General features: G+C 42.5%; 1 long non-coding RNA gene across 1 annotated transcript in view; it reads left to right on the top strand.

Moving 5' to 3' along the window:
* The window catches only part of LOC119771172, a 30,809-nt gene extending 8,131 nt beyond the window's left edge, over window positions 1–22,678 (top strand). Inside the window, exons 3-4 of the long non-coding RNA XR_005279062.1 lie at window positions 5,100–5,141; window positions 22,060–22,678. This is a non-coding gene — a long non-coding RNA (uncharacterized LOC119771172). The remainder of the gene's footprint in view (window positions 1–5,099; window positions 5,142–22,059) is intronic.
* The last annotated feature ends 4,206 nt before the right edge of the window (window positions 22,679–26,884 follow it).

Below are 26,884 nucleotides of genomic sequence, written 5' to 3'. Positions count from 1 at the left end.
CATTCAAAATCATGAAGTTTGATATGCCGGATTCTAGGGTTTCTCTCATGTTCCGGAAGTGTCTAAAATGGCCACCGGCAATCTGTTCCAGAGTGACCAAAACGGATTAAAAGAGCCACGGCATGACCTTAGATTGACATACCTTCAGGGTTGCTACGGACGGCGCGGATCGCGGCGGATGGTGCGTTTCGCGCGGATTTGGCGCGGATTTGCTGGCTAATTTTGCTTTGGCGCGGATTTCGCGCGGATGTGAAATTTGGTTAATATTTAAAATAATTGAGAGAGATAAAATTACTTTCAAGTAATAAAGAAATGTATTATCAGGGAATCAGGGATTTTTTTTAATTTTCTTCGATTTCAGTTAGGCCTTTGCAAATATTTTTCAATGTTTGAGTCGCCTCCCCTTCAAAATTGGTCTGAAAAATCAGGGGGCAAATTTTTTTTTCCAAAAAACTTCAAATTTTCCATGAAAATATTAGTCTAAACATCTGAAAACAATTTAAAATGCATTTTTCTGCATTGATAATCATATTTAGCATGTTTGGGGTTGTTTAAAAATGTTTTGAATTTTCATGAAACTCCATTGCACAGCACCGCAAAAATTTTATTTTTCGCAAAAAAATAAAATTTTCGTTAATACTTAGATATTTTGGAAACTAATGATGCCAAAATAACTGGACAGGTGTATAATGCATTTTAAAACACTTTTTTTTTTTCATTCAAATGTTGAAACAATTTCAATTTTTATACTTTTTTATTTTTTAATATCTTTTGAGTTTTGAGTATCGTTCTTTAAACCTTATTTATTGTTTATTTTATAAAGGATTTCAATCATGTGAATCATTTTTCAAATTTTTCTCGAAGTTATATACCAGGATGTTAGAAAAATGATTATTGGGGCTTGTTTCCGTGGCCGTGCTGGCTCTTTGCCGTTGAATTGTAGTTTGTAGTAAAATCCACCCCATAGAAAGATTTTTTTTCTAGATTTCTTGGGGAATAAATAAAAGATTAAAACAATCAAAAATGAAAGCTACAATATTCAAAACTCGAAGATTCAGAAATTAAAAATATTTTTGATTTTTATAGCCTTTTTTACTGAAAATTTAAAAATTAGAATACAAATATTCAAATATACGAAATTTTTTAAATTTAAAATTAAAAAAAATACAAAACTAGAAAATTTTGGAAATTCAAACAAATTTATTCAAATTCAATTTAAGCATTTAAAAATTTAAAGAGTCAAAAATGATAAATTCTAAAAATTAAACATTAAAAACGACCATGAGAACAAAAAATAATACAAGCTCAAATTCTTAAATTCTTGAATTCTTAAATTCTCAAATTTTTAAATTCTTAAATTCTTAATAAAATAATACAAATTTGTTGGTTCGATTTTATGAGTGACTCTTTGCGAGAATCATCAAGAATGAACTGTGTTTAAATTTTCAAATCCTTAGATTTATGAATTTTTAAGATTTTCAAATTTATAAATTTTATAATCATTTTCATTCCATAAATTTTTGATTTTTTTTTATTTTTTCATGTTTATATTTCAAAATGTTTTAATTCATATTTAGAATTTCTCTTTTTCCCAAAATTATTAATTTGGCATTTCCCTCTGGTTTACTTCATGCTAGCAAAAATAAATTTGTCCATACAATTTTCGGCGTTTCAAGATTCTGCGTTCTGAGATTCGGCCTCTTGCGGCTTATCTTGATATAAAATTGCGTTTATTGTATACAATTTTATTTAATCGTTTGTGATTGTTGTGTTCCTTTTGATGGATCTCTTGATTTTTGTTCCAAAATATTTTTTTATTCATAAAAATTAAACTCTCGTGTATGTTTGTCACGAAATTATTTTTGTTAATATGGCGCGGATTGGGTTTTGGGACGGCGCGGATTTGGCGCGGTTATTTTTTTTTCGACTTCTCCGTAACAACCCTGTACCTTTAAATGTCATGGAGTTTGATATGTCGGATGATTGCGATTGTCCACGATCGATACAAAAAAAATCTGTGTGGACTGTATTGTGCACAGGAGGGTAGGTTAAAAAGATGCATTATTTTAGAAAAAAATTACTTTTAAAACTTCAATTGGTGGTGCGTTGGAGGGTTGATTTTGTCGACTTTTTTCTCAAAAGAATAAGATATACCCTGGCCATTTTATGTTATCCTTATAAATTATTGCTTTCTTTATGTGCATTTGTTCCCCAAACACTTGACCTTTTTGACTTGACCTTTTTGGTGTTTTTCATAGTTTGATACATTGAGATCAATGTCTCGTACTACGACAATTTTTCGTAAAGTCGATTCCGTACATTGTACAAAAATATCGTAGATTCTACAAAATATTCCTATTTAATGTGGAACGGATAGAATGTATTTCACGATATATTTTTTTTTCTTAAATGTACGAATGACCAATTCTTAGCACTTGTTTACCAAGCAGTATTTTTTCTAGTTGAACTTTGGATGGTTCTGATAATTTTCCATGTTTTCCAACTATTTGAACCACACAAAAAAACATATTTTCACACCTAAGATCCTATTCTAAACATATCTGTGAGCAGAAGTTCTAAACGGAATTTTATAGTAAAATGACTCTTTTATATGCCCTCTTATTGACAAAAGCAGATTCCGTAGCTATAAAATTATACAGGACATTTAAAAAGGGGTTATATGGAAGCATTGTCCCGTCACGAAAAATTACAATTGTTTAGTTTGCAATGGTTCGTGGAATCGGATTTGCATCATATTTTGGATTCTCTTCGTACTCGAAAAACCCTTCAAAATGCTTTTTAGAAATCGAAAATTGGTCAAAAGGAACCAGAATTACGACTGTAGCAAGTTTGCGTTGTCCCGTCGTGCTAATTTTTTGGTCAAGGCACGAATTCAAAAAAGGTGCTCATTTCTCGTGTCTAGAAACAAATCGTGTAACAGGCCAGTTTTTGATCGATCTAGACTAAATCGACCCTTCTGAATCCAAATTTGCCTGTTGATTTGACAGAGTCTCAAAGGGAAGCGAGATATTCAAGATGGCGTCTAATATGGCGGCTGAATAGATTAATCACCATAAAAGGATTTTTAAGTTCAATCAACTAGTCAAATTTAACTAATTTGGGATCGCTGAACTCGGATACGACCTCTTGAATACTTCAAAGTATTGGGGAAATGTGAAGTTCAAGATGGCGAACCTAGAATATTTAAAAAAATATATAGATAGCTGTAACAGGCAGTCAACAGGTCAAATTTATATAATTTGGGGATGCTGAGCTCGAATATAAGCCTTAGAATATTCTAAAGTTCTTAGAACAGTCTGTGCGGCATAATGCCGATTACGGTGACAAATAAATAAATAAATGCTCAGGGAATGCAATTCAATTTTCTAGCTTCACCATATAGGCCGCCATCTTGGATTGCACATTCCCTGAGTACTATGGAGTATTATAAGGCTCATATTCGAGTTCGGCGACCCAAAATTAGTTAAATTTGACCCGTTGATTGGCTGTCACACATTTGAAAAAAAAAAAAAAAAATTTCATGCTTCGCCATATCGGCCGGATTGCACATTACCTAAGTATTCTGGAATATTCTAGGGCTCATATTCGAGTTCAGCAAACCCTTAGTTGAATTTAACCTGTTCATTGCCGGTTACATTTCTTTATAAAATATCGAATATTCTAGCACCGCCATATTGGCCGCCATCTTGGATTGCACATTCCATGAATACTTAGTCCGCTCGTCCGTGTGGATCAATCGGACCGCGCACTGGACTCACAATTCAGAGGTCGCCGGTTCGAATCCCGCGGCGGGCGCTCTAAAATTCTTTGTGTAAATATGGGTATTCTGCGCCGTCGCTCCGTGCCATACTTTCATACACTTAGAAGCCCAGGGCGGCGAAGTCCTTGTAGATAAAAGGAAGACACTAGTGGTTGGTACTAGCAATGGTGGCCGACAGCTATAAAGTCAACTTCGTTTTTTCGAATACTTTGGAGTATTCGAGCTCAGTGACCCCAAATCAGTCAAAGTTGACTAGTCAGTAGAGATTTTCACAATTGGTTCATTTCTTGACGGGACAACGCGAGCAAAACCCTGTCAAATCAACAAAATTTGACGAAATTGGATGATCCAGGACGCAAAATCTTCGTTTTTCATTTTAGAAACAACTGTAGAAAAAAGTTTTTTCAAAAACGTTCTAGGAGTGTAGAGTTCTTCACTTTTGTGTATAAAAATCTAAGTGATCCAGTTTTAAGATGTTGTCCCGTCACGCTACATTTGTATCCAACTTAACTCAAACATTGTGTTTTGGAAATTTAATGTACTTTCCAAATTGTATAAATATTGGTACCTTTTCTCACAAATTTTAAAGTTATCAACAAAAAACTGAAAACATATGCGTACAAACGTTGTCCCGTCACGAAAAAATCGGTCGAATGCATTTTTGTACTGCTCTTCCTGGCCCTATAGTCACTTATCTTTTTATCATGAAATGGAACCATAAACTTTTAACAAAACAAAAAAAAAGACTACCACAGATTTCAAACATCAGCAAAGTCATATGAAACAAGTAAAATCATTCAACCTTTTTTTTTTTTTTTAATTAAAGAGTTCACCTGCTTTTTTTGAAAATTCAAAATTGCCGAATTCTTCAATCACATCTCGTCTATAGGCGGGATTGGGTCTGATAGAGTCAACAAACTTATCCGCCGGCTTGCCTTCCAGGAGGCCATACCACGGAAGGAATTCGTGCGTTTTGTAGAGGAGGTTAGTCCCAGCTTACAAAACGGGCTGGGACTGGCTGTTGTGATATGTATGTGTGTGTCTGTGCAAGTGTTTTATTTATAGCTTAACTCTTCGTCCCAGGACATTAAAATATGTAAATCGCCAAGGACTTTGCAAAAGGGCGGCTCCGGCTGCTTTGCATTTTCGGGGACTTGCCAACAAAGTTGGCAAATCATCAACTCTCGTAGAAAGGGTTTGGAGGTTTGGGTACAGGGGGGTAGTGTAGTGCAGTGTCAATTTTCCCCGAAAGACTTCTAGACAGCATTGATGATTTGTTTCCAAAATGTTAATATTTTTTTCTTTTCTTCAATTTCAGAAATTGACTAAATCTGTTTGGATTACCAATACTAAAATATCGGTAAGTAGATTAAAAGTTAGTTTAAAGTACCCCTGTTGTGCGTCGTCGACGGCCTTTCACTTCGTCGACGACTCCCCGTCGACGTTATCAGTTTGTTTAGTCATTCCAAGACTTGCGGCGGCAATCGACCAGACCGCACACGTGTGGCCGTTATTATGTACCCTGCAGCGGCCGTAACATGCTATTATCATCAGTTTAAAACTAAGTGGCTGAGCTGTACTACGCATCAGAAAAGGGCTGCATTTTTTTTTTTTTTTTTTTTTTGTAGTAGCACTAGTAAGGTGGGTAGAGCGACCAAGGTCGATCGAAGGAATTCCACTTTAATTACGGATTTATGGTGGTGGCGACGACAAAGTCAATTTGAATCTTGAAGAGAAAGTTTCTCCTTGCAAGGAAAATTTCTCGTACCAGTCAAGGAGGAAGGTTCAACTCTAACAAGAAGAAGGGCACGCGGCTTGAACTCGTTGCCGGAAAACATACTGCTGCTTCTGCTAGTCTGGCCGTGACAGTTGCCCTCGCAACAAAGAGGAAACTCCTGGGTTTCCTTGGGCTGGGTCAGGCTAGCGACCGACTGAAGAAGCAGAAACTGCAGAACAACGTTTCCTTTATCGTCTGCCGGTCGAGGAAACTCATCATCGGGAAAACGGGTCTTTGTTGGTTTTCCACAAAATAGAAGGAAGACATCAAATTGGTGGCTCCAGAGAGGACCAAGCTCGCATACCTTCGCAAGAAAGATCTACATTACGGGCAGTGTAACGATGCTTAAAGTTCGCGTCCAGGGTGTAATAAAACATATTTCATGATGATTCATGAACGCAGCGCACTCTGCAATCAGTACCGTACCGCCCTCCGAATTCCGGTTCTAGACATGTTGTAATTGCGAACACACATCACATTCCGCGCCGCCAAAACGGGCCGCACTACCTTTTCCGGGCGTCTTCTTCGCAAAAGGAGCAAGACCTGACGACGAGTTGCGTCTCTTCTCGTTTCAACGCTGCACAAAGGAGTGACCTTAACGGATCGATCGAAACTTGAATCTAATCGTCGACTTTGAACAGTAAAGTTTCAATTTGCTCGACGAATCTTCGCGGGCTACAAAATGCAAGCTTCACTGTCGAGCTCAAACAAACACACTCACGGAAATAAAGTGCAAGTGTGTCTGTGTTGTGTTTCCATTTGGGTACATGTCTTTGTTCTCCGTGGCGGACGGCGGCGCAAAAATTTATGATAGTCAGCACAATAAATCATCCCGGTCGGTAGTGGTGGCCACAGCTGCACCAGATCCACCACCGGAGAGTGACCTCGGTGTACTGAAAATGACCCATCACCCAAGCGAGTAGCTCTTTTTTTTTGTCATTTCCTGATGATGGCGACCGGCATCACCTTAACGCTACTAAGCTCGCGCGCGAGAAATCCTTGAACCTCCCTGGCTGCAGCTGCCAGGGCTGGTGGGATTTGCATAATGTACAGGCGCGCGCGTGTGTACTAGCAGCGGCACCTGCCAAAGACGAAGAAGACCATCGTCGTTGGACTCTGTGAGTCATGGTCAAAGCCAACAAATCGACGCCGTGTCGTTGCGCTAGGAATTAACGTTTCGCCTGTGTGTTTGTTGAAGAAGAACCGTCGCGCGAAGTTGGTTTGAACGTCGTCGATACCCGCGTTGAGCTTTCCGAACTGGTGCGACGAAGTTTGACACGTCGCACGTCTGAAAAGTTGAAATGTCCCCCACCGGAACCGTGTTCCGGATTGCGGGGGCGTCGATTCCAGTGGCCGGACCGGAACCGATCAAAAATCGCTTGCGATATGTCAAACTCCACCGCATCACCTCTCTAAATTTAATGCAGATATCAAGAAAGTTCCAAACTAGCACCGTGGCACAGTGACGTGTGATGCGCAAGGTTTTTTTTTTATTGCTTTGGCGAAGAGTTATTTCGCGATTTGGAAATTGCCCGTTTTCTCTTTTTCAAGCGTCGTCTCTTTTTGCTCTGCAACAACCTTCTTCGCTGCGTCTCGTCGCTGGATGTTCTGGCTCAATCCAAACAAACCCAAATCATGACTTGCGAGGCGACATGTGTGGTGGTGCTAATCAGTGGCTTTATTATGTGAGTTGGATTGAAAAATAGAGCGGTTAATGAAAACTATGACGAGTTGTTTTGGACCAATTCATGTAGTCACGGGACGTTCTTAGATTGCTCGGAGGGCAATGACACCATTTGCTAAATTTCGTACAAAAACTTTTTTCTCCGTGTATCAACCGTCCTCTCCGGTGAAGGGCTTAACCCTTTACCCATTTCGTTGAAACGCCAACACAACCCCCAACTCAAGTGTAATTACACACAGCCAACACGAGAACCATGAAGCCCCAAAAACTACACACATCCTGCCCCACCGCCATCATCAGATTAAGAGCGAGCGAGCGAGCGAGAGGGATTTGGCCCAAGTTTTAAAGCGGATGGTGCCTAATGCCTGTGTGTGATGATGGTCCACGTCCAGCCAGCATCCCTCCGTCCAAGTCAAGGCCCGTTTCATTCTTCACAAATTGGACTTCCTAGATAGAATATAGAGTTCACCACTACCAGCGCTACCCACTAGGTCAGCGTCGCTGTGTTGGTTCGCTCTTCGCTCGTTACAAAACCTTGCCCACGAAGCTCGTCACTGTGGTGGTGCACTGCTCGGAGAGAAGGTGTTATAGCGATGTTTACGTTATGATTATGACTTAGTCTCTCTCTCCCTCTCTCGCAACCTGTGCAAGCTCGTCATTTGTGCTGGCTCATCGTCTCAAGTTTATCTCTCGTGCTCTTCAAATAGAAGTTGGTGGAACAAAGAAGTGAGAGAGAGAGAGAGAGAGAGAGAGAGAGAGCAAAACTCCCGCTCAGCTACTCATCACTGGGATAACCCAGCGCACAGAAGGAGGAGAGGAGAGAGAATCGGGTGTCGTGACTTGACAAACTGTGTGTACGTACAGCAGGAAATGTGGAAAAAAGAAGATAATAACAACATTAAAGTGTTGTCGTTGGGACTGACTGACTGTACAAAGAGCAGACTTTAATCAGCTTCGGGGAAAAACTACGACGAATCGCTAGGTGTCGTCATCACGTGAATCGAACTTTGCTGGGGGGGTTTGATAACTCAAGCGAGACATGTCGCAGGATGAGTTGACAAAGTTTGCAACTACGTCTTTGGAAATGTTGAGAAAACTGCTTCAACCGAACATTTCCAAAGATCGAATCAATTGAAATGTTTATGAAGTATCAAAACAGCGATATTTCATAACGCATTTTTTGGTTGACAGTTGACAGAATTGACAGATGTACTTACCTGAAACACTACGCAGCCTCAACCACTTTTTTGTACTTACCCCGAATCCGCTAGAACTTCGACTTTTTCTAGTCTATGTCCCTTAGGTATATCAATGTTGAAGTCCGTGATTGGGAAGTCTAATCCTTTAAATTTCTTGATTGAATAATAATCTTCTGAAAAGATAAAGCAACCTGCAAGATACGATAAGGAAAACCACAATCCTGCAAAAATACACTGCAAGAAGTCGGTTCAGACCTTTCCGTGCAGCTCTAAAAAACGATCGAGAGAACCAAACACTTACACAAGCCAAGCGTGAACAAAGAGAGCAGCTAACTCAAGAGAGAGAGAGAGAGAGACCACGAAGCGAAGCACCAGAGCAGCGAATCCGTCGCTCGCCGTCAGCGGTTCAGTTCGAGTTTAGTTGCACAACGGTGAGCATCGTCAAGGCAGGAGGAACGCTCCTCGCGTCGGTATCGCGGTGAAGATATTAATCAGTCTGTGTTCGTTCACAAGGAAAGCCCATACAGCTGTATTGGTGGAAATTGTGCCAAGTTTTAGTTTTTTTTTTCTGCGCTTCAGCAGAGTTCGGAGCCAGTTGTGTTGGCCAAAGGCAGAGTGTGTGAAGGAAAGCAAAGTAGTTCATAGAAGAAAAACGACAAGCGATTTAGAGGAGCAGCGGAGAGGTGTGGAGTAGAGTGTGTTTCAAGGCAGTGAGTGAAGTGAAATCGATGCAGAAGAAGCGCTGATCGCAAGCGATTGAGAAATCGGAGAAGAAGTGCTGAACGGAGCAGAGCTGCATGCAAAGCGCATACAAGGAAGGAATACGCGACGAATCAATATCGCGAAATCTGCACAGGAAGGAAAAGTAAGTTGCTTGGATTGTGAGTGCATGGGTGTGAATGGTTTTGAAGGAATGACTAGAAAATTCGATGTTGACGAACCACGTCAGCTGTCTAGTAGGCGATGATGACGATGGTAGATTTACGCGACGAAACCAGCTGGTCTCTAGAGTACACTAAGAATACCACACACAGTCGCACGACATCTACGCAGTTTCTGCGAGTGTAGGGAGTTCGTCTACTTGTGTGCTTGTGTTGGTAAATGTGAACAAGAGAAGGGCAGGCAGAGGTAGAGGAGAGTGCGAGGCGACCCCATTCTGAGGCGTAGTAACCCCCCCAAAAACGGAACTGCGGATCTTGTAACGAGCAGATAACGATGTGTCTGTGAATGCGTTTGCAGTTCGATGACAACGCAGAAGAGTGGTGAGGGTCATTGCGAGCAAACGAACGAAACGAAACGCGTAACACAAAGTTGAAGCGCAGAGAGAAGAGGAAGAAGCAATCAAACTCCGAACATAAAGAAAAGCCTTCAACACAAGGTGGAATTTCAAAGCGAACGAACAGCCGAGGAGGAGGAAGAAGAAACCAAAGTGCTCGAAGCGATGTTTGTGCGCCTCCTCCGCCGATCAAGTCGAGATTTGCTGCTGAACTCTTGGTTGGTTGGAAGAGATACGAGGTAGAGGACTCTGTCACGGAATTTGAACACAGGAAACAAACATAATACGCCAGAGGCGAAGCGCGCTCAGTAGATTGGATTAATTCAACTTTTTTTTGAAGTTGGTGTGTCATGCCTGGTGTGAGGGAAGCAACGAACGCACGAGCAAAGCACGCTCGGACACAGGGATTATAATGACGATAAGCTCGTAACTCTAAACGGTCTTATCTTATCGGGAGTTGGAAACTGGGTGCTTATCTGCGCTGCAGATAGGAAAACACAGCAAGTGCACGGTGCATCAGCTCAGTGGGCAGTAGATGGGTGTTTTGACGTAATTATCAGTGATTTGTATTCTGCGTAGTTGATGAATTTAGAATGCGCCATTAGAACCCATTGAACAGGGGGAGATAACAAAGATTTGTGACGTAGTACCAAGATGCAGCAGAATTACGTCTTTGGAAATGCATGGAAAACTGCGTCAACTTACATTTCCAAAGATTCAATTGTTGACAATGTTTATGAAATATCAAAACAGTGATATTTCATAACGCATTACTTGGTTGACAGTTGACAGATGTACTTACCCGAAACGAGCTGTCGCTAACTATTCTTTACACTTTTTACAGTACTTACCCCAAATCTGGAACTTCAACTTTTTCGCATCTATGTCTCAGAGGTATATCAATGTTGAAGTCCGTGATTGGGAACTTCATGTCTTTTGCGTTGAACTCAATCAAATGCGTATTTAAAGATTTATCCTCACCTACTGACCCACTTCTTGATTCTACGTCGTTAGAATCGTAACTCTCGAAAGCGCCCGAACCCAACAACGCCTTAACCTACTTTTGTCGCGATCTACGCGCTGACGGCTCGAATGCCGACCAATCCGGCTCTTCCGCATATGTATTCACACACCAATCCGGCTGTATCTTTGCAGCGCGAGGCGCGTTCACAATTGTGTATTGTGAGCTTCCATTACGGATTACTAATTGAGTCGAGGCTACCACCACTGCTGGTTACTTTGGAGCAGTTTTACGTAACTCCACAATAACAGCGAGGCAGCTCAGCAGCGTGCTGCGAATTTAATGCGAAAAGCGAGCTTTTCCACGGTGGCCGTGGTCTTCAGACACACAGTAATGGGCGCAAATAAAGCCATCAATTAGCTCGACCAAGCGTCGAGGTTATGTAAATTTTAGGCTTTTTTCAGAGTGGGTTTTTGGGTTCCAAACGACCATGCGTGGCTGTTGATTTATTCGATTAACCCTTTCGGATTCAGGTTTGATACTGGTTGATTTTAAGCAAATGAATAAAGAGAAACAGGTAACCAAAGGGTTCATTTTCGTTACCGTGCCAAGGCCACCCGTGAGCAACTGTTTTGAAATTCAATTTCGACAAAAGGCATTGTTTAACACCCACTTGGAAGGTCTACAGATATCCGGTAAATAAATTAATACCTACCGGAATCGTATCTTCGTACCCTTAGTTAAGGGATGTGAGCAAGGGCGTCTATGCGAAGTGTCCCTACACCCGCAGATTTGTCCACACGAAGCGATTCCAGTACTTTTCAACAGACTGCAACATTGTAAACCCATGGCAAAGATCATCGCAATCGACACCCCGTACAAAAAAGGACCTGCACCAACAAGCGATAAAAACCAGCATTTTTCAAGCTCTCTCTCTCCCATTCTCCATGCGGATTTCGAACCCTCCTAAACCAAAAGACCGTAGCAAAAGTAATCACGGCCAGAATGGTTTCGACCTGGCTCCGTGTGCCGGACATGACCCCCGTTGGCCAGCATCACTGACTGGGTAGAAGATGAGGACGGGACGGGCTGCGCGGTTGCATCTGCTGCAGAGTGCCCTTTTCTTCAACTCAACCCCTGCAGAACTCAACCCAAGTTGGCACGCGAAAGTCCAACAAATCCCTCTTCGTTCAAAGACCCTTGCTTCGTCGCCGAGGCGAAGAAACGAACACAAGGAACAATCTGTGCGGAATCAGATTCGATTATTGTCTGGCTGAGAGAGAGAGAGAGAGAGAGAGAGAGAGAGAGAGAGAGAGAGAGAGAGAGAGAGAGAGAGAGAGAGAGAGAGGGGCCGATGAGCACAGGGTCCTTAAATTTCCAGCAATTTTGCTTTGCTGCCTTTTTTGTTGTTGGGGAAGGTGCACCTCTGGCACCTGCTGCCACAGTCGATTCATGATGACGGCCAAGTTTTTCGAACTTTGGTTATTACGGCGTGTGTGTGTGTGTGCGGGAACACCAAACAAATGGTTCTTCTGGGGTTTTATTCGTGGATCCATGGTAGAAGGCATTTTGCTGCGCAGTGTCGGAGGAAAATGGCTCTCTAATCAATGTAATTTCGTCTTAGTGCGAGTTATTTATTGTCTGCGATGGACTTAATAACGAACTGGAACCCTGGAGGTCGTTCTGCACCGGAAACGAATGAAAAATGTTTAACGTTCTTGATGTGTTATCCCTGTTATACGTTTTTTGTGTACGATATGTTTATGGAATATCAAAAACAGTGATATTTCATAAGACAAGATTACACTTTTGACAGAATTGACAGATTGTACTTACCACAAATAAACTGCATCATCCCAGCCATTACACTTTACAAGATTGTACTTACCTGAAGTCTGCTGGAATATTCATTTCTACGCCTTACTCCGTTTAGGTATATTGACGTTGAAGTCCGTGATTGGGAATCTAAATCGCATTATTACAATAAAAGCATAAATAAGGTAATTCCTTTCAAACTGAAAGGCCATTTTTGGTTCTTCCGATCGAAACGCCACATCGTGAAGACCGCAAACCCCAGCCGGAAACGCGTCCATCCGCGCGTATACACACAGAAAAAAAATCATGGTAATATTACATCTGGGAAGGGGTACATCTTTTATGTCAGAAAAAAGGTGTAATTTTACATCTGGAAATGTGTAATTTTACCACTTTTCTGTTGTAATGTCATTTTTTCAGTCTAAATTGAGGTAAAATTATATCATAAAAGAGGTAATATTCAACCTTCCAAAATTAAAGCTTCCAAATTTACATTATTTTTTTCTGTGCAGCTTTTTACGTCTACACATAATCATACGTCATTTTACGGACGTTTTACAGTACACCATCCATCGTGAGGTGCACTCTCCCTTTCTCACTCTACCTCGTGTTGTGGTGCAAAAACCGCAATCCATCTATCACTCGCAAACACACGGAACAGAATCTGCTACCCACTCTAACGTAGGGTTTAAATACGGTTTCTGTACTTGACCGTAAGTTTTCGAACATTAAAATTAGTTTCATGTACCAAATAGGCCCCTATGAATGGTGAGTCTAGTCTTGCAACTCGTGCAAAAGTGAGTCCGCGGTACGTCGTCCATCATCATCTGCATATCGTCTCTTCCTCAAGCATGAAAGAGGAACTGAGGAAGGTGTGGAACTTGAAGTCACGCTCACACGCGCCGTCAATGCGCGCTTGATTCTGCCGCCCCTCTTCAAAAACCAATAAGAAACGCTTCCCCGAACACTTTGCGCAGCGAGCGGATACTTGCCTTTAAGGTATGAACTCTTCTGGAGAAGCTCACGGCCGCCGAACTCACTGAAGAAGCGCGAGCGGTCGTGACTTGTACATCTCTTGGTGTGGAAGGGTGGTGTATTTTGTTAGTTTTATGGAATATCAAAACAGTGATATTTCATAAAACATCATTGGGTTGACAGAATTGACAGATTGTGCTTACCTGAAACTGGTTTCAGCATCTCCTTTTGTACTTACCCCAAATCGACTGGAACGTTCAGTTTTATGAAGTCTACCGTTTGGGTATATCAACTTTGACGTCCGTGTTAGGGAACCTCCCAAGTCGTCTGAAATTCCAGGAAATGCACACCGCACAAGGAAGACCTACCCTCTCCATCTAGGTGGATTAAGTCTCGAATGTTCTCCTTGCGCTTCCCCTTTCGCGTTTGTGGTTCTGATTCTCGATCATTACCCCGCGATCAACAACTCTTCAAATACGGACTGCCAGACTGAGTGCGAGCGCCGCGGCGTATAAAGATTTCCGGGGTCAACAGTCGTTACGGCCTCTGGGTTCCGCCGCCGCCAACTGTAGCAGTAGTACGTGCGTAGAACGAACGCTGCGGTTCAACTCCCGTATACCTCATATTAGAGAGAGAGAGACACATTACCGTTGCGTTGGTGACCTCTTGGCGTTGGTCATTTGAAATGCAAAAAGGAGGTTTTACGTCGTCGAGAACTTGAAAAACACGTTTCTTCGCGTTCTTTTACTAATCGCTTCGAGGAACTCGTCGCTCTAGGACTTCAAATGCTTATAGTTCCCAAGAAATTGGGTCCCCCAAAATGTCGAATCAACGGGACGTTTCGTCCCGTGTGACGTGTCATATGACCCGAGAAACCCATCAAACGAAGCTAACCATCAGTTCATTACGGACTACAATCTCGGCTTTTTATGTTGCCCATTAAACCGCAAACTGCTATAATTTCGACTCGAAACAAAAAAATGCGTACGCTGAACCTGTGAGGAGACTCCCCGACAAAGAAGTTCTTGTACTCTGGCTGCTGTTAACCTAAACCCAAAAGTGGACTGCGCACATCCGACTCAGGCCAGAGGCATTTTGCGTCGTACAACCACGGCCGAGCACGCAGCAACGAAGAGGGGGCTCTCAGAACGGACGGCGACGACGGCTGGAGGTCATTCAACTGTTTGCGCGTTCCCTCTTGAACACGCAACAGCGTAAAGAGAGAGCAGCAGCAGCACCCCTTTGGAGAACCTCCAGCAGAACGTGAAGCGCAAAAGAAGAACGACAACAACAACGTGTGTATATCGGTCGTCGTCGTTCTTGCCGTCATCAGGTCATTACGGAGTCGTGGAATCCGTTGGCTGCCGGAGAATCTACAGACTGACTGACGGATGGTGACTCAGAGTCTTGTTCTGCTGGGGGTCATGGTAGTTCGGAGAAGTGACGAAATTCTTTGGAAAAGTGGCGACGCTTCCGACACTTGGAAAGTCTGGCCAAACAACTTTCTACCCGGAGCCTGGCAGTTGGTGGAATCAACTTTCGCCGCAGTGGCCTCCGTGGCGAATTCAGTGTAATGTTTATGGAATATCAAAACAGTGATATTTCATAAGACTTTTGTTTTTATTGACAGTTGACAGAATTGACAGATTGTACTTACCCTGATCATGCTGCAGACGCTTAACTCAGAATGTACTTACCCATAATCTTCGGGAACTTTCATTTTAAACCTTACATACTGATTGGGTATCTCAATGTTGAAGTCCGTGTTAGGGAAGCTCAAGTTCGAAGCTTGACGCTCACCCGTCCGTGCTGGGATTCCTCTTTAAGCAATTGGAATGTGCTTTGTTTTCATCAACATTTCACCAGCATTTCGCCACATTTCTAAAAATTTCATCAACACGGTTCAGTGACCGTCGTCGTCAAAATTCTTGCCACCGCGAGATTGACAACCGTCAGTTGTCGTGCCAGAAAGTGTGGCGCAAGCGTTCTGCCAGGCTCGTGGCTATGTTTTTATTGTTATTTCTGTCGAAAGTTCAAGAGTGACGTCCACAAACATCGGCTAGAGGGCGCCATTTTCATGCACGTAGAAAGAACCAACCAGAGCGCGAAATTATCAAATTATAAACAATTTGTGTCCGTTTTTTGCTCGCTTCCTCTCGATGTACAGTAACTACACTGCTGCTGTACCGCCAGTGTGTCTTGAGTGAGTTTCGAGAAGGTCGTACCAAGAGTGAAGTGCTCTACGAGCAGAATATTAAATGCGCCATTTGGAAGAGTTACTCAATGATGTCGGACCGGCTCAAAATAGCCCCCCTCTGCTGACATTCGGGGTGACATTGAGCGATGTGACTTTTTTACTTCTTCTTCAGCTTTCGAAAGCGCCACAAGCTAAGCTTGTGGCGCTGTGCAAAAGCGGATTTCAAAATACGCCAACCGACCTCCTCCGGCAGACAATTGGCTTGTTTGAAATTCTAGAAGCTCGTTCCCAGGGCCGCCTTTTCCCATGGGAACGGAATCGGACGCGAAACTGGAGCCACGCGAACGCGTGCGTCGACCAAAACAATAGAAAGCAAAAGTCTGTTTTCGCTGCTGCTGTCAGGTCGGTCGGTAAGGTAGATCTATTTACGACCCAGGAAGCAAACTCAACACAGTATTATTGTTTGCGGTCGTCGTTTCTGGGTTGGAAACGCGACGACCAGACAGACCTAGTCACTGCGAGAGAGAGAGAGAGAGTGAAATAAATTCAGACTGATTGTGCAGTGAAATGTCGACAAAGGAATAGAAAAAAATATATGCTCCGCTAGTGTATGTAGAGTAGGTACATAGCGCAACACCCGCGCACTCTGGCGGCCAAGTCGCGAATCTACCACCGCAAAAGGAAGGGGTGGTTTGAGAGATAGCGAGTCGTTGTACATAAAACAAACATTTTCTCTTTCATTTCGTGGTCGTCACTTCACAACCCATCGACAATAACCCACTTTTGGTGCAATGCTATATTTGTTGTGTATTTTTGTGCGCGACGACGACGACGGCGACAAGGTCAGAGCACAGAGAAATCGGCATTCGTTTGGCGTCGTCGTTGGCGCTGTTGTTGGTTTGGGACACAACCAGTTTCACCTGTTTCACAGCGCACACTATCAGCGATGTTCTAAAACGGGTTCTCGCGCCTACTCTCGGAACAACTTCAAGTCAGAGGCTGCTCGTTGCAGATGTAACGGGACAGCCCATTTCTGGTCACGCACTTGCAGTTTCTCGTTGTGTTTGCAAGTCACGAAGAAGAAATATATCTTCGTCCGTCTCATGAGGACAAATGACTTTCGAGCATTCGTGCGAACACAGATCTCACGAAACGGTGGAAAGTTGTTCGGAAATTGCGAGAAGCTTTCCTGCATTCGCTTGGTGAAATGTTTATGAAATATCAAAACAGTGATATTTCATAACGCATTCTTTGATTGACAGAATTGACAGACTGTACTTTCCCATGATGATCCGCAGAATCTTAAATTATAACACACAAGTTTGTACTTACCCACTGGAACGAGCAACTTTTTTCAGTCAACCCCTCAGGTATATCAATGCTGACGTCCGTGATTGGGAACCTCCCCCAACTTCCAAACATCACGCCGAGACCACACACGAGATTTCATCTCGCTGACGTTGAACCCGTTGCTCTGCTTTTACGTCAAACGCCCAGGATCCCCTGCAAAGAGCGCTTCGATGGAGATTGCACCATCTCTACGTGTGTTGTGTATTACAAGCTATGACATCACAAACAAAAACTCACACTTTCACACAACGAAACAAAGAAAAAAACAACAAGCGAGCTAAGCCCGTGGAGTGCCGCGATCGTGCGCAGCATCCCAAAGCAAACTTCGAGTTTCAAGTGTGTGTGGCGCTTTTGAGTTGTATTGAGGTTAAAAGCATTCGACGGCCTACATTCACGGCATCGACCTTCTCTGGCCATCGTCGTCGGTCTCTGCTGGTGGTGCCCTCGACACCATCGAACTGCATTTTATTGCTTTCGAGCGGCAGTGTGGTATTGTGATCTATATATTTCTTTCTCAAGCTGTTGTTGACCAACACTGGGGTGCGGAACTGAGCAAAATGTGAAAACAATTTGTGGAAAACGACTGAAAATGAAAGTGTAATTAATGGATGTTTGATGTTTGTACTGAAAATCCCAAGACAAAACAATTTTCGATTAATTTTGCTTGCGTTTTATCAATTGATTGAGGAAATGTATCAGGCTTCTATTTCTGGAACTTCAACTCGAAGTTTATAACGTTCTGGCCTACCAATTTGTCACGTGTTTTGCTTGACGAACCAGGTGAAATCAGTGTCGTGAGATGTCGGAGGTTTCAAAGGCTCGAAAAGTGAAACCCGATCCATCAGAACAAGAAAACACCTGCAGTTCGGAGAAATACACAAAAAGCTGAGAAAGCACTTATTGTATGGCTGATTAACTGGCCGATTTCCGAGCACACGAGTCGGTTCTAGTTCGGAAATGGTTTCCATTATGACGACGTAACGATCGCATAACTTCAGTTTGGAAAAGCCAGCCCAAGCTTGTCTAATTGAGCAATTGAAAAATGGAAAAAGAGAAGCGTAATGTAGTCTGCCGTGGAGTGCAACCCACCAACCGCACACGTTCCAACTAATTGGTTTCAGGTGTGGGAAGTAACTACCTTAGAGAAAATCGTAAAAACACCTTCCATTTCCTGCAGTCTGAGAAGCGGCTCGTAAGGGTTTCGGAAATGTTGTTTCCTGATCATAATTTTGAGTTTGAAGAGATGTTTACGAATTATCAAAACAGTGATCTAAAATTGACTGACTGAAGTTACTTACCTGATCACCATCGCTGGACTCACGAAACACTACACTTTATTTGTACTTACCCAACTTACAGTAATGTCCAGGATAACATAAACAGGTATATCATGTCTGACGTCCGTGTTCGGGAACTCAACTAGTCTCAATGTCCTTTCCGGAAACCTTAACCCCAACAAACCAAAAGCAATAATCCATTACAAGGTCATCCCCTCAAAGTCGTGTACGTCTTGTTCCGACCGACCACTTCAGACCGAATTTCCGACGGTCAAAGCAATTTCAGCGAAAAATCATTCCAAAAGTCTTTAACCCTATCCTCCAATCCAACCAGCAGGCCAACCCATTATAACGCTATATGCTGATGAAGAACCAAGAGGGGGCAACGGAACAACAGAAAAAGAAAAAAAGAATCGACGACGACATGTTCGTCTGGGTTCGAAAATAGCTTCAAACGAGAAACGAACACGAAAAATTCAAACCATGGGCGTAGTTCTAGCAAACGAGAGCAGCACCAGCCTGGGTTATTGCAGCTCGCCAGAAAGTTGAAACTACTATTAATCTTTTGTTCCTCTTTTCTTTGGGATTACCACGATCCGGACACGGACACGAGAACCTTCAAAAAATGTGCGTTGATACGCATCTTAATCGGATGGAAGCCGAAATAGAGAGTGGCTGGCCGGGAATGTTTAGGAAACGTTGAAACAGCATTCCTTATTCCAATGTTTATGGAATATCGAAACAGCGATATTTCATAACTCATTATGTAAAATTGACAGAATTGACATTGACAGAACTTACCCAAGGTTACAGCGACTCACGTTTCAGCTTTTCTAGAAAGTACTTACCCGAATTCAGCTGCAGCAGTCAACTTTGCCACCACGACAACTTTGGTATATCAATGTCGAAGTCCGTGTTTGGGAAGCTCGATTGCCACACCGAAATCGATTCCGCCCGAGGAGGTTTCGACGAAAATCGTGTTTCTTCTCATGCAGACGACCCCCCGTCGAACAAGTGGAACAATTTCGTTGGTAAAGAAAAAAAAAAAGCAGGAGAAAAGTTGTCCAGTGATTGATGGCTGCTACAGTCAGCGACCAGACGTGGAGTATGAACCGCTCAGATCATCAATTTCAATTCCCTCCATCGCATTCCACAACAACTGGTCCAACCGATCAACCGGTGAAATCCTAGAGGACCGGGTCCGACGCTCCGGAGTGACAAGCAAGACTAAGCAAACGGCACACGATCGAGTGTCTCGGTCGGTTGCTATCACACACGACACCAACTGCGAGGTGTCGGATGGCTTGCTGGAGCTTAGCTTCAAGTGAAAGATGATGAAACGGAGGAGCTCCTCGCCGGTCGTCATACGAGACCGCTGACGTTGTTGTACGAGCGGTGGCCTGATGTGGTTGATTGGAGAGCGATAAGGCTCACCGGGGTTGGCCGTGCTGCCAACCGTGGCTAGTTACTCTCAAATATCGTACACGGGATGACTCATGGTTACTTTGGCTTTTCCCGGATGTGGGAGGAAATTGAAGTTTGTCAAAGGCACAACATCGAATGAATCATACACTCGGATGGTGGTGGCGGCGTCAGTCAGTGGTGCGCAAATTAGGTTATGGTCTGAACCACTCGAGACTGCGGCCATGGGTAAGCGAAGCGCAGCCATGAAACAACGCAGTAATGAGAGCTCTGTTACATCAACGAGCGAGCTTTTCCGCAGCCCCGCGCGAATGTGGGCCGAACCGGAGCTTATGAGGGGTTGGCTGATTCACCACGCTAGAGGTTTTCCTTTCGACTTGCAACAACGTACTGCAGTCATGGGAAACCGCGCTTGCGATGAATCAGTCGAAGAACATGGAATATCGAAACAGCGATATTTCATGATTCATTCGGGATTTTGACAGAATTGACTGATTTTGTTTGACAGAACTTGTACTTACCACTTTCCAACAGCTACTTAACCACTAAAAACACCTCAAAAAAAAATCATCAAACTATCTGGTAGTACCTCGATTCCGAAGTCCGTGTTTGGGAATCGCTCAGCAATCTGCTCCTGCAATGTGACGCAAAATGAGCAACACAACATACGATTGCAACGGTGCACACAACATTCACATTTTGCAGTCCGCGTATTTGCACGGCTTGCGTGACGTCACGAAATTGTTATGTACACAAAGCACACACACACACACACGCCGTCAGACGCGATTTGTCTTCTTCGCTTCTTGTTTGCGGTGCGAACCTCGAAAATCAACTGCTGTCAAAAGAGCCGTGTCGTGTCGTGTGACGAGTGTGTAAATATTTTCTCAATCGCCTAGTAGGCACACCAGCGTAGAGTTGTGGGGGTGTATAGGTGTGTGTGTGGGGGGGGGGATGGTTTGTTTGCTACGGGAAGGTTGTCTCGACGATGTCGAGAGAGTGAGAGAAGGTTGCTCCGCTCATCTGACGGAGGAGAGAATGTAATTAATCAAATTTATGTGCGAGAGAGCGAGCAAAGTTTATTCTATTTCGTATGTGTAACTTTCATAATGGCTGCTGGCGGATGTTAAAAGTGAACAGAAATTACAACAAGATACGGGATTGTTGGATTGTTTTAGGATTGCTAAGTCTTAGTTCTACAGATTTTTTTCCGTAAACTGTTACGCAAAAGCAGACAGTTTCTTTTTCATATATTTTAAGCGAACGTTAGGTCGGAAAAGTGTTTCAGTATTAATGAGGTTTGACAATGTATTCAAAGAGTAATAAAGTACCTCATAAGCTAAAACACTGAATCTCTTTTGAATTTTTATATCGTCATATTTCATCACTATTGTTGGTAAAATGAATTGTCATTTTGTTGAATCAAATTCTCTCACTCACCGTGCATGTATTGGTGAGTCAACTCAGGGAGAGTCTCTACTCTCTCAATCCACATACTCTCGCATCTCTCGGAATTTCACCAACACAACCAAACCGTCTAACTTCTCTTGCGCTCTCTCTCTCTCTTCTCGGATTCGCTTGTTGCCATCCATCGTAATTCGTGTGTTTTTTTGCTTCACTTTTTGTGACCTCATTCGTGTGCTCGACACCGCGCTCTCCCCCGCGCGTCCACCTACGACGACACGGTTCTCGTCTCTTGTCCCCCGCCGAGGTTCCTTTGCCCGACTGCTTGCGCGTGATATCCATTACAAACACAGCCACACATGCACGAGCTGCTGTTTGGGGTAGCTCGCGTCTCTTTGTCCTCTCTATACACACCGCTATCTTTCCTTGGCCTTCCGTGCTTGTTTTGTCTCCTCTTTTTCTTCTCTTCTTGAGTCGTCGCGCGTGTTTGCTGCCGTCAAAGCTACTTGTAAATACACTGAAGTCTCTCTCTCTCGCTCTCTGTGCTGTCGTTCCAATTGGAACGAGACGGGATGAGACTGTCTTTGTTGCCCTGCCCAGCTGTAGCGCACTATCTGGCTCGTTCGTTCCTGGCGATGATCCGCTAGGAACTTCTTCTCGTCCGCCGTTTTGCTTTAGTCTTTTTGTTTGTTGTTGTTTTTGCAGCTTCTACTGTCACACATCGAGAGTTTCTTGTTCTTATGGTTGCTTTGATGTTGCTGATGACGGTTGTTTATTAGTGCGCTGTTTTTCACAGCGAGTGTCTTTCTTTAGGGGGCTTCATTTTGTCGCAGTAGGCTATTGGGACGCTCTATTATTAGTAACGTTATCAAAGTGTCGACTCCCTTGTTATCACAAATTCAATACCTATTTCTAACCAAAATTCTCTCTCTCCGTTACAGATTCGCAATCGCGACATCCTCCCCCCGTCAGCTACGTGACACGACACAACCCACGGGATTGGCCAGGAAAACCGGCTTGGCGCCAGTGTCCACTTTCGGTTCCGGTCCCCACTTGTGAAAGGGAAAAGTTTAACCAAAACCCAGAAAAAAAAACTATCGCAGTAGGCGCGCGTGACAACTGCCAAACCCCCCCAGTGTGAAGCGAGAAAAAAGAAGAAGCAGCAGCCTGTCTGTGTGTCAAACTAAGACGAAGAATATTCGCGTTTGAGCCAGAACCAGTATTGTTCCGGATTCCGACCGGATTAGCAGCGGGAGCAGCAGCAAATTTGAAGTGTGCAATCAAAAAATCAAAAAAAGACACGGAAAATAGAGAAAAAAAATCCGTTAAAGTTTAGTGTGAACCGTTTCGTTTTTTTAGTTATCTAGTTTTTCGTTTTATCAAATTGAAATTGAATAGTTTTATACGAAACCCGCCCTCGGAAAAAAAACCCGTTGTGACCGCGAGCACGTGCGCGGTGTGATTGAGGTCCGGTAGCATCGGACCGGTCCGGCAGAAGAGGCTCGCCGTCGACTGACAGGGTCGAGCAGGAAGGAGGAAATCAGCAAAAAAAAACAAACAGCGGCAAATACCAGAAAAACCTTCCCACCCGGAAACCACCCCCGCAGTCACAATAGAACACATACACAGAATGGAGCGCGAGTCGAATCCAATGCAGCCGATGTGCAGATCGGGTTGCGGCTTTTACGGCAATCCTGCACAGGACGGTCTCTGCTCAGTGTGCTACAAGGTGAGTGGGTCATAATTAGATTAGACATTAATATCATTTCTATACTACCAATAAAACAAGCAAAAAAAAAATTATAATGTCTTATGACAGCGTTGTCCGAAAACAGAACTTCATAACTATGAAAGTTTACCTTAGAGGAAAATTTGTAAAAATGAGTTGCATGTGACTAGAGGTGCCCACAAATGACCAAGCCGTTCTATAAAGCCAGTTCATTTGAAATAATCTAGATTTTTTGTAATCTCGGTTCGGACAAAAAAGGCAGGGGCTCATTTTGTAACATGACTCTGTTAAAATAGCTGCTTAAAAATTAAATGATTTCAAAATATCTGATGTGTATGTTATTAGAATTTCATAACATCAAACTTTCTACAGTTTGACAGATTTCATTAAGGGTGGGGTTGTAAAAGAGGTTTTGGATTGTCAAGATTTGGTTTGAGAATAGCTAATTTTTCACAAAATTTAAATTTTAGGAGACCGTATATTAGCAATCAATAAAGTTTACCGTAGATGGACTTAAATGTTGGTCTGATATTGACCGTGCATTTTGATCCTTGGACCTTATACACTTAAAACGGTGCACTTAGTCATACATCAAAGATGGAAATTAATTTTGAAATGCAAATTTAATGTTGCATCTTTAGAATCATAATTTTTCGCAATGGCTAAAATTTTACATAAATTGTTATCGGTTTTACAAGCATCTTAAATTTCAGTTCGAAAAATGCCTTTTTACCTTTTTTCGACTCTAGCCTCTAGAAGGTGAGTTGGGGGGAATCCGAACATGTCAAAATTGTGCCCAAAAAGTGTCGTCTTGTTGGCCTACAGGGCCAAAGTTAACGTTACACATAAAACAAGTCAGACTACCAACCTTAGAATTTTCTTAAAATTTAGGAATTCTTCTTTGCAATAATTTGTAAAGATTAAAAAGGGTTGAAAAAATGAGAGACAAAAACATAGAACAATATTTGCAACAGCCTGAAGGAGGTATTAGACTATGACTAACAAACAAAAAAAAACCCTGTATTTGTTTGCACAAACGTCTACCTGCATACATTTAGCTTTGTTTGCGATTTTGGCAAACTGTCAAACGCGAAAAATGCAAGTTTGTTTGTTTGTCATAGTCTAACACCCCCTTAACAGTGAATGAAAACATAGGTTTTTGAGTTATACTTATTTTGAGCATGAAAATTGAGTTGACTGCCGAAAAGTTTCTGCAAAATCGTGGCAGATTTTGCGTTTTTGTTATTGTAGAACAAGGCTTTCTAGGCCCAGTGAAAAAAATATAATTTAACTAAAAAATTACAAACTCTTCGTATCTGTGGCCTGATGCAAACAACATTTCTCCTTAAAGCGGTGTATGCACTTCGGAAGGAACCAGTCAAGAAAAAAAAAATCAAATGGGCAGCAGCGGCAGCGCAAGCAAGTCAGAGAGGGTGAAGAAAAGCTCCAAGAAATCGCTCCCTCTCCTTTGTTCTGCTGTTCGTAAAGCTGTTTCTTGACCCCTTTCCTTCCGATCTGCATACTAGCCTTAACATGTTTAACAAATCGACGTCGTCGTGCTATCTTGCCGCCATTTTGACGTTTCGAGAAAAACGCGTTTTAATGTTTGATCTTGAATAAACAAAAACGAAAGCACGCAATGTAAACAATAACAAACACGTTTTGTTTGGCTGACCATTCTGTGCATTGTCCCGAAGTTTGGTTGAAGTTGGTTGCTGGAGTCCCGAGTTATAATTACAAATGTCTAACTTGTACGTGCGTCAAACTCGTTCTGACCTGAAATCGCTTTGCCCTTTGTCGCACTTACATCAATTTTCAGGGAGTGTCAAGATAGCACGACAAGATTGAAACTTCTTTCATATGAAAAGTGACAAAAATTTTCGGAGCTCTTTTGGTTTTCATTGAATATCCCAGGATTGAAATCGAATTTTGGGGATCTGTGAAGGTCAAAAGATGAGGCATTGTGAGCTGCACAAAATGGCGTTCTTAACTCAATTTGGCCCAAAATGCACGTACGACAAGTTAGCACGACGCGACGAAATCAACTTTATTACTCATTTCTTATGATAGAGTTCGCAGACCTTCAATATTTCTGGCTCATCGGCAAGGTCTGATAAAAAAAAAACCTATTCAACGATAGCATGGAAGAATCAGACAATATTTCTATCACAATATCTGAAATCCGGCCTCCAAAAAGTGTATAAATATCACTTAAGTGCTAATAACTTTGATAGGGTTGTCAGATCTTCGATGTTTTAGGCTCATTTGAAAGGTCTTTCGATTATCCAACTAACGACTGGTCGCATTATGGACCCGGACATCATTTTCATTGAAATATCTGAGATCCGGCCTCCAAAAAGTGTATAAATAACACTTAAGTGCTGATAACTTTTGATAAGGTTGTCAGATCTTTGATTTTTTAAACTCATTTGAAAGGTCTTTCGATTATCTAACTAACAATGGGTCGCATGATGGTCCGGGACATCATTTTCATTGAAATATCTGAGATCCGGCCTCCAAAAAGAGTACAAATAACACTTAAGTGCTAATAACTTTTGATAGGGTTATCAGATCTTCAATGTTTTAGGCTCATTGGAAAGGTCTTTTAATAATTGATAGGTTTTCTTGCGAAAACCACCCTTTTTACAATCTTCCGGACATACGCCAAAATCGTTTTTTTGGCATAACTTTTGAAGTACTTAACTAAACTTGCTGATTTTAAATAGAGACCTATGGGACCCCAAGACGAATTGAATGAGACCAATACGGTCAAAATCCGTTCATCCAGTCCGGAGATAATCGAGTGACAATTTTTTTGTCCACCCACCTACACACATCCACACAGACATTTGCTTAGAACATGCTTCTGAGTCGATATGTTTCACGGTGGGACTACGAGGTCAAATTAATAAGTTCATTTTTCGAGTGATTTTATAGCCTTTCCTCAGTAAGGTGAGTAAGGCAAAACTAGCTAGAAATCACATGGCGAAAAAACATTTGCCAGAAAGAGATAGCAAATCTGATGCAAACAAAACCGCAGCTGCCATGTAAACATACTTTGAATGTGTTGGTAAATTTCTGACTAGAAAGCCTTATAATCGCAAACAAAAATCTTTTTCATTCACGAACATTCTTCACCCGCGAAAGAGAGAGGTGGCATAACAGAGAAAATATAATCACTTCCGAACTTTTCGAAGAAGATCAATTTGTTTCTGAATGGTCCTAATCACAATCTTTAAAATCAGAAATCGATCAGGAATTCCCTCTCGAGATACAGATTTGCCCATTTCTGGAGCAACATTTGAAAGGGGTGGAACGACAATACCGGCTACGTGACTTAAAGGTTCAGGGATCGAATCCCGGTCGGTACCTTTGAAATTTGGAACCAGTAATTTGAACTTTGAATATGAACAAAAACGAAAATAAATCAGGTGGGATTTTAACTCACCCGTCTGCCTGAGTGGATCAATCGGACCGCGCACTGGACTCACAATCCAGAGGTCGCCGGTTCGAATCCCGAGGCGAACGCCCTCTCCCCGTGCCCATACCTTCACACTTAGGAGACCCGGGAGGCGGAGTCTTGTCACAAAAAGAACGATACACGCCTGTGGATCCGTTAAATAACCGTAAGGTTTAAGAGGGCCACATTATAAGGTGTTACGTCGATTCCGTTTTTTCCGTTGAACTCAAACCTTTGGTCGATGATTTGGGACTATAACCAGTCGCGGAAAATCGGAAGGTTATGAATAATGATGTCTTCTTATATTATAATCGTTTTGACCCCTGATTTTCCTGAAGGAATTGGGTGGAACTCTTAAAAGATAGATCAAGGATCCGTCTGGTGTTTGTTTTTATGTAAGGGTGGGCCCTAACGACCTCGAAATTGGGCCATTCTGAAATGGATCGTTGGAAGCAACGCGAGGGCTATCACCAGCTAATACCCGGGACTGAGATAATATGTATCAGCATTCGGCATATACAAAGTCTGATACAAATTATACTTTTCCATAATTTCGCTACCGGTTTGCGGGTATTGG

This window comes from Culex quinquefasciatus, chromosome 1, assembly GCF_015732765.1.
Source record: "Culex quinquefasciatus strain JHB chromosome 1, VPISU_Cqui_1.0_pri_paternal, whole genome shotgun sequence".
In the NCBI taxonomy this organism is placed as follows: Eukaryota; Metazoa; Arthropoda; class Insecta; order Diptera; family Culicidae; genus Culex; species Culex quinquefasciatus.
Note: the sequence above shows the minus strand (reverse complement) of the source record. Positions and strands in the feature narration are given on the sequence as shown.